The sequence below is a fragment of the Prionailurus viverrinus genome, chromosome D3 (genome assembly GCF_022837055.1).
Source record: "Prionailurus viverrinus isolate Anna chromosome D3, UM_Priviv_1.0, whole genome shotgun sequence".
Taxonomy (NCBI): Eukaryota; Metazoa; Chordata; class Mammalia; order Carnivora; family Felidae; genus Prionailurus; species Prionailurus viverrinus.
In genome coordinates, this window is record NC_062572.1 from 23,582,246 (window position 1) to 23,591,168 (window position 8,923).

Genomic DNA, 8,923 nt, shown 5'->3' on the forward strand with positions numbered 1-8,923 from the left:
CCCTCTCTCTTGAACTTGACACTGACTACTCTGTATTGCAGTGGTGACTATCAGGCAATGGCCTGGCCCAATAGGAAGAGCCCAGCATCCTTAGTCAGGCAGGTCCCAGGTGAGATCCAGGCCCCACTGCTTGCCAGCTGTGTGATGAGGGTGCTATGCTGAGTATACCTTGCCAGGCAAGGTGATGTTAACAGCTGAAAGAAGGCTGCTGGGCCTAGGAGGTCTAGAAGGAACGTGGGGTCACTGATGGTTCTAGTCTTGGGAGTTAGTGCCCTGGGGCTAAGATTCCTCTGTGACATGGCTACAGACATGGGCAGGAGCACTGGACTGGGGTCTCTCCCTCCCTTTTTTTTTTAAGTTTATTTATTTATTTTCTAGAGAAAGAGTGAGCGGAAGAGGGCAGAGAGAGGGAGAGAGAGAGAATCCCAAGCAGTCTCCATGCTGTCAGTGCAGAGCCCCATGCAGGGCTCAATCTCACGAACTGTGAGATCATGACCTGAGCCAAAATCAAGAGTTGGATGCTTAACTGACTGAGCCACCCAGACTTCCCAGAGCTAGGGCTTTTGACTATGTTCTTGAGTGAATGTGCTGCAGTGACTATTTAGCAATGAATACTGGGGAGAGGGGGTGTGCACCTCGGGGCTATCTGCCTTGACCTCTGGGCCTTGGTTGACTCTTCTCTAAAACAAGGGCACTGACCTCCAGATCAGAGGCTCCTAGGTGCGTTGTCCTCTGATTCTCTGGTGCCAGCGGGAAGGGGGTGGTGCTGAGATTGGCACAGTGGTCTGAGACCTGAACAGTCTCTTAAACCCTTCAACAAATATTTGTGGAAAACTCTACTTCCATAGGGCCAGACAGAACTTTCTAGAAAGCCCTTGTGACCATGCAGAAGGGCCCTGACTCCAGCCTCCATGCTTCCTGTCCTTATCCCAAGCCTGCCATGCAGAGTTTCAGCTGCCTTAAGTTTTTTTCCAACAAAGTGGGGGAAGGAATGAAGAAATCTACCCTACCTGGGATGACACGGCCCTGACAGTGGAGGTGACAGCAGCAGAATGAGGAGGCAACAGTGATAGACTGACTCCTGTTCCTGCCTGCACTGTCCTCCAGATGGTCAAGGATTCAGCTCCTAACTGGAGCTGGGAGCCAGAGCACCTTTTGTGCCTTGGCTCCATGAGTATTTAGGCAACAGACATGTCACCAGGCATGGGGACACCTTAGAGAATGAGGCCAACCAGGTCCTGCCCTCAAGGAGTTCCTGGTCCACAGGGAGAATGGCTAAGGCAACAGGTCATTCCAGTATAGTGCAGCCAGCACCACCACATTGGTGCAGTCAGGAAGTTCTACACCCAGTCAAGAGACCTAATGACTGAGCAGGAGTCTGCCATATTGGAGGAGGCAGGAGTCCTGGAAACCATTCACTCCCCCCTTCCTTCTTTCCTCCCTCCCTTCCTCCCTTCCTCCCTTCCTTCCTTCCTTCCTTCCTTCTTCCTTCCCTCCCTCCTTCCTTCTTTTTTCCTTCCTTCCTTCCTTCCTTCCTTCCTTCCTTCCTTCCTCCTTCCCTCCCTCCTTCCTTCTTTTTTCCTTCCTTCCTTCCTTCCTTTCTTCTCATATTTCACTGAGCACTGTGGTAATCCTGGAGTAAAAAAACTGCCCGCATGGAACTTGGGGTTGGGGCCATGCCCAGACTGAGCTTGGGCTGTGGAGAAGTGAGAGGGGCTAGTAGGGACTCAGATAAAGAATCAGGGCTTGGGGGTACATGCATGTAGGAGAGGCAGGGGTCAGGAAGGACCTTTGAGCGGTGGTGAGGGGTTATTCTAAGACCCTTGAGCTGGGGATGCTCTGTGTGGATGGCGGGGGTGGGGAAGTCTTCTCCCTTTTGGGGCCTCAACATCCTTGGTGTTGAATAATACTGGGACATCTGCTAGGGTAAATTCAGACTGCAGGCAGAAAGTACCTTTGAAGACTGAAGGGCCACAAATGGATCTCCCTTGGGGAGGGCAGGGTATGTGTAGGAGAAGGGGTGGGGTAAAGAGCCCCCTTGCCAGACCCCTCAGGTCCCAGCCCAGCCCTGCCCAACTGCCCACAATACAGATTGGCAACCTCTCTATTCCCTTACTCTTTCCTCTCCTCCCCAGCTCCCAGTGAGGAGGGCAGGAGTCTTCAAGGACTTCAGGATAGGAGGTGGCAGCCGGGGTTCCTCCCCTGAGGCAGCTCCTTGGCCCCTGCTGTTGCCTCTCCCCCTGAAGTAATGCAGTGAGAGCAAGGAAGCCTGGAGCCAAATCCCACCTTTTCAGAGGGCAAAGTCACCTGCCTTCTCCAGGTGCCTGTTTCCTGGGGAGAAAAATAATCCTTGCCTCTTTCCCAGGGCTGCTGTGAGAATTCCAAGTGAAATAATGGCTGAAAAAGTGATGGGTGCACAAATGTGGGGGATTATTAGTACTATTATGTGTTAATTCTGAAGGCACAACAGACTGGAGAAACTTAGCCTGTCCAGCTCCTCCCAAGGAGCCCACTTCCTCTTCACTTCCGCAGTCCATCCTGGCTTTGTGAAGACGCAAATCCCCTCCCCGCCCCACTTCCCACAACCGAACCCCCCTAATTAAGTCCCTTACCTTCCCAGCTATCATTATCTAATCCCTAAGCCTTTTCTCACCCGTCTCCAGTTGTCCCAGGGATTCAAATCCCTTTAGAATGAGGTGGCCCAGTTAGCTGTGAACCCAGAAGCTGGGGGCAGGGAGCAGGGACTTCATGACTCCCCCCGAGTGGAGGGGACAGTGGAGGAGTGTAGGAAGGGTACTGGAGACCCTACCCTGGCTCTGGACTAGCTGGCATGAGCCTGGAGACTTCCCTTGGGCAGAGTGGGTTTTCATTTCTACACCTGTACCCTGCATCCGAGATAGAATCCAGATTCTACAGTCAGACTTGCTCAGGGCAGATCAGTGCCTTTGAGAAACAGAATGGCATGGGATAAGCCCCCCCTGACTCTGGAGTCAGACTACCTGGGTTCAGGTCCTGGTTCCATCACCTACCAAGGTTACTTGATCTCCATGCCTCAATTTCCCTTCCATTAGATGGCAATGATAATCTACTACCTCATATGCCTTTGGTGAGATTAAATGAGCTAATTCATGCAAAGGGACCTTGAACAGTGCCTGGAACATATTAAATGTACTGGCTGTTTTTATTTGTACTTCTTATTTCTTCCCCCCATGATATTCTTGCCATTCAGATCTTAACACACACACCACCTCTCAGAGAGGCCTTTCCTCCCTTGGTACTGAAACTGAAGTAGCCCCTAGCAACCCACCCCCCCCCCCATGCTATTTTATCTCCTTCATATGGCACTAACCATGGCCTGAAATTACCCTGCTTGTATATGTGGTGATGGTTTCCTATCTATTCGGAAGGGCAGGAGCCATTGCTGGTCCTGGTCACTGTTCCATGTCCAGTGCCTAGAACCCAGCAGGCGCTCCATATCCATTTGTGGGCAGGACCCAGCACTCACTCTGTCCCCCAAGGGCTGGGCCCAGGGAAGGAGCAGGCCCCTGGCCACCCCTCCTTTGGTAGCCCTTCCTCCCCCTGACACCACAGTTAAGATGCTGCTACTCTATACCTCTGACCCTGCCCTGTGTGATCTTTGGAAAGTCACCACCCCTTTCTGGGCATCTGGGGGAGGGGAGGGAGAGGGCAATGTAACTAGACAAATTTTTTTAAATCTGCTTTTTTTTAATGTTAATTTATTTTTGAGAGAGAGAGAGAGAGAGAGAGCACGAGTGGGGGAGAGGCAGAGAGAGAAGGCACCAGAGGATCTGAAGAGGGCTCTGTGCTGACAGCCCGACGCAGGGCTTGAACCCATGACCTGTGAGATCATGACCTGAGCCGAAGTTGGATGTTGAACCTACTGAGCCACCCAGATGCCCCGACAGTCTAAGAATTTTCTAAGAAAATTTGTTACATGTCCCGGAGCTCATGCCTATTAAGTGAAAGGACCTCAAGGATCTCTGAGGTCTGAAAATGCAGCCCCCAGCCTAGCCCTCTCTTGTTGCCACTGGTCCTGAAAGCTCCCATGGGGGTAGGGGCGGGGCGCACTCCCCTCAGCTAGGCATTGCCTTCCTGAAGGCCCTTTTTGAAAACAGCAGAGTGCAGCACGGGGCCCCAGCGTGGTCCCCGGGGACTAGCCTGCCTCCTGGTGGCAGCTTGATTACATTGGCCCTCTTCCATCCCGGGAGGGTACTCCTGGCTGGCAGACACACATTCTGGATATGGACTTGCCTTCCCTGCCCTTCATCCTACTTCCAGCATCGCTCACGGAATGCTTTGTCCATTTTTATGCACAGCCTGGCATCACATTGAAGAATTCATTTCACAGCAAAGGAAGAGCAGCCATGGGCTTGTGCCCGTGGAATTCACCGGCCTTACCACATATTCTATTACTGGTGTCGATTCTAAAACATTTCACTGGCCCAACCCTGTTCCACTTGGGGGAACACATGCCATGCCTCACACTTTTGTTAACAGCTTCATTTCTTCCTAGGTCCCTGCAACTTAAGGGGGTGAAGGAGATAGGGTGCATTGGGGCCTCCTCCACACAGTTCACAGCCCAGCCCAGGGCTAGGAAACCTTCTAACCCAAGACACAAGCCATTTGGAATGACAGCATGTTCTGGTGAAAGCCTCCCCCAGCTCCAAAGTGTTTGGTCCAACTCCCATTTTACTTTACAGTTGGAGACACAAGCCAAGAAAAGGGAAGTGGCTTGCTCAGAAGAACATGGCAGAAAGAGTGACAGCCCTGTCCCTGCCAGCTCCCCACCCAGCCCCAGAAGTGAAGCAAGCTAGGATCTGAGGAACTTGGCTCCTCTGGAGCAGCCCACAGGGCTGAGCATCCTGTTTGTCCCTCCCTGAGAGCAGGGAAGCCCGAGGTACGGCACCAGGTCTAGCTGCCTGCCTCTTCTCCCAGCTGGGATCCCTTCCTTCCCTGTTGGGTCCTCTAGTCTCCTCCTCCTCAGATGCTGTGATCCCAAGCAGGACCTCTCCTGGCATTCATTCCCTGCAGTCAGTCTCCTGACCTTTGCTGCCTTGTCCCTGGGCTGATACTCCCTCCAGCAGTAGCTCCCATCTTCACTGCCCCTCTACCTGCCCCCCACCCCAACCCACCACACACAACAGCAGAAGGGCCCCAGTTGGGCTGGGCTATACCCTGCCACGTTTACAAGCACTTGTCTCTTCGAGGGTAACTAAGGGTTACCCAGTGGGAGGACAGACCACAGAGGAACTCTGATTACTCACCAAGTTTACAAGGGTGCTCAGGCTCCCACTGAGGGAAAGCCAGGATATGTATATTCATGGGGAAGCAGAAACTTGTTCCAGGCTGGTGACAGATACAGGCAAGGCTCTGTGCCTGGTTTGTGTATATGCATTAAGGGGGCAGTGAGGACCCCTTGCCTGGGTGGCCAGGATGGGGGTTAGGGAGTAAGTAGTGGGAATGGGGATAGGCAGACAGTGGAGCCAGCAGCTTGGCTGATTACAGGGTGTGTCCTTGCAACCCTGTCATTGGGGCTGACAGATGGGGTGGGACATCCACAGAATTGGAGAAACAAGACTGTCAGTGGACACCAAGGAGACTGCACAGTGTATTTTGCAAATTATGGAGAATGCTTTTTAAAAAAAAATATTTATTTACTTTTGAGAGAGAGAGCGATAGAGCATGCACACAAGTGGGGGAGGGGCAGAGAGAGAGAATCCCAAGGAGGCTCTGCACTGTCAGCACAGAGCCCCATGTGGGGCTCGAACTCACACACTGTGAGATCATGACCAGAGTTGAAATTAAGAGTTGGGCACTCAACCGACTGAGCCACCCAGGCCCCCCAAGAATGATTTCTTTGACGTATGAAAGAATGTTAGTAACCTACGCAAAGAAATAAAGAATGATATAATGAACACTGATGTGATTTAAAAAGCAGAATACTCCTGGGTGCCCTTCCCCAATTATATCCCACAGGTGAACTGAAGTTTGTGTTTCTCATTCCTTTGATTTTCTCTATAGTTATGTTACAGATGAATTTATCTCTTAAAAATATAGTCAGTCTTGCGTGTTTCTTCTTTAATTGAGGTGAAATTCACATAACATAAAATTAACAATTTTAGAGTTAAAAAAAGTCTAGTGGTACTTCGTACACTCAATGTGGTGCAGCCAGCACCTCTATCTAGTTCCAAAACATTTTCATCACCCCGGAAAGAAACCTTATACCCGTTAAGCAGTTACTTACCATTTCCTCTACCTGCCCCCTGACCCAGTCACCAATCAGCTTTCTGTCTCTACAAATTTATCTATTCTGGATATATCATACAATATCTAGGTCTTTTGTGTGGAGGTTATTTCACTTAGCATAACGTTTTCAAGCTTCAACCATATGGTAGCATGGGTCAGTACTTCATTCCTATTTATGGCTAAATAATATTCTATTATATGGACATATCAAAATTTATCCATCAATCAATGGACATTTCAGTTGTTTCCACCTTTCAATCATTGTGAATAACGCTGCTATGAACATTGGTGTACAAATCTCTGTTCGAGTCCTTGCCTTCATTTATTTTGGATATATACCCACAAGTAGAATTGCTGGATAATATAGTAATTTTACGTTTAATTTTTAAAGGAACCATCATATTATTTTCCATAGCAGCTGCACCATTTTACATACCCATTGTTGATCCATTTTGAGTTAATTTTTGTATATAGCGTGAGGTAGGAGTCCAATTTCATTCTTTTGCATGTAGCTGTCCAGTTGTCCCAGCACCATTTGTTAAAGAGACTATTCTTTCCCTTATTGAATAGTCTTGGCACCCTTATTGAAAATCAGTTGGCCATAGATGTCTGGGTATGTTTCTGGACTGGCAATTGTATTCCATTGATCTATGGATCGCTTTATGCCAGTACCACACTGTTTTGATTACTGTCCTTTGTAGTATATTTTTAAATTGGGAAGTGTGAGTCCTCTAAATTTGTTCTCTTCTTTTTCTTTTTAATGTTTATTTACTTATTTGGGAGGTGGGGAGAGAGAGAGTGAGTGAGAGAGAGAGAGAGAGAGAGAGAATGAATATTCCAAGCAGGCTCCACGCTGTCAGTGCAGTCTGTCATGGGGCTTAAACTCCCAAACCGTGAGATCATGACCTAAGCCCAAATCAAGAGTCAGATGCCCAACCACCAAGCCATCCAGGCGTCCCTGTTCCTTTTTTTCAATATGGGGTATTCAGGGCTACTTGCGATTCCATATGAATTTTAGGATGAGTTTTCCATGTCTTCAAAAAGGGTCATTAGGATTTCAATAGGGATTGCATTGAATCTGCACATTAATTTGGGTAGTATGGCCATCTTAACAATATTAAGTCTGCCAACCCATTAACATGGATGTCTCTCCATTTATTTAGGTCTTCTTTATTTCAGGAATGTTTTGTAGTTTTCAATGCACGTTTTTCAGCTCCTTGCCTAAGCTTATTCCCAGGTAATTTAACTTTTTATGGAAACTATCACAAATAGAATCGTTACCTTAATGTTCTTTTAAAATCTTTCATTGCTGGCGTGGAGATACACAACTGATTTTTGTGTGTTGATCTTATACATTCTGACTTCTCTTAAAAGTTTATTTTGAGAGAGAGAGCATGTGCAAGCAGGGGAGGGGCAGAGAGAGAGAGTTAGAGGGAGAATCCCAAGCAGGCTCCATGCTGTCAGCCTGGAGTCCAGTGAGGGTTCCATCTCACAAATTGGGAGATCACGACCTGAGCCGAAATCAAGAGTCAGGTGCTTAACCCACTGAGCCACCCAGGCGCCCTTAAATCCTGATGTTTTGGGGCTTAAATGATATTATTTGAAGACTGGCTTTTTGTGCCAAGCATTCTATTAGAATTGTCCATGATGATACGCACAACTAATACACTTGTTTTTCTCTGTTGCGTGGTATTTTACATAAGAAGATACTACAGTTTATCTCTTCTCGTAGTGATGACGAGTCAGGCTATTTTAGTCTTTTACTATTCAAGCAGGGCTGTTCTGCATATACCCAGGGAATGGTTCTCACCTGGGACTGCACATTAGAGTCATCTGGAGTACAAGTCTTTTGTCATTACCAGCAACAAGGCCCTACCTCCCAAGATTCTGTTGATTTGGAGTAGGGTTTGGGCAGCATTTTTAAGAAGATCCTTAGATAATTCTAATGTTCAGTCTGTGTTGAGAACCACTACTCTAGAGTGTATACCTAGGAGTGGGATTCCTGGGAGTGTACATTTTCAGTTTGATTTGATGTAAAATCGTTGCCAACTGTATGGTACTGTTATGCCCAGAATTCGTGATCCCCAAATACCGCCAGGGAGCCGAGTCCGATGTAAAGGCAAAAGAGCCCTTATTCGAGCTAGCTCGAGCTCAATCCCCTACCTGCACCGATGCAGCGGTGAGATACTAGGGAGCGAGAGCGAGTTTCAAAAGCACAAAGGTTTTATTGGTGCCTAGGGGCAGTTGGTGATGTAATGGCTATGGCCTCAGACGATTGGCTGGGGAAGGGTCCGAGTCCTGTTAGGCAGGTGGGGGAGGGGGTTGCTCAAGGGGAGGAGGTGTGGTCAAGTGAAGGACACAGAACAAGATGGAGTCCACCGGCCATCGTAGGCCCGCCCTTTCAGTACAACCAAGCCATACCACCCTCAATAGTACAGATTCCATTATTCCACATCCCTACCAACCCATGATATGTCAGATTTAAAATTTTTGCCAGTTGATCTCTCGTGTGATCTTAACTTGTATTTTCCTGATTACTGATGACGTTGAGCACCTTGTTATATCTATTGACCATTCTTGTTGCTCTTTTGTCAATTGCCTATGCGTACCTCAGGCCCTTAACTATCTATCCATTTGTACATTCTGCAGAGGAATC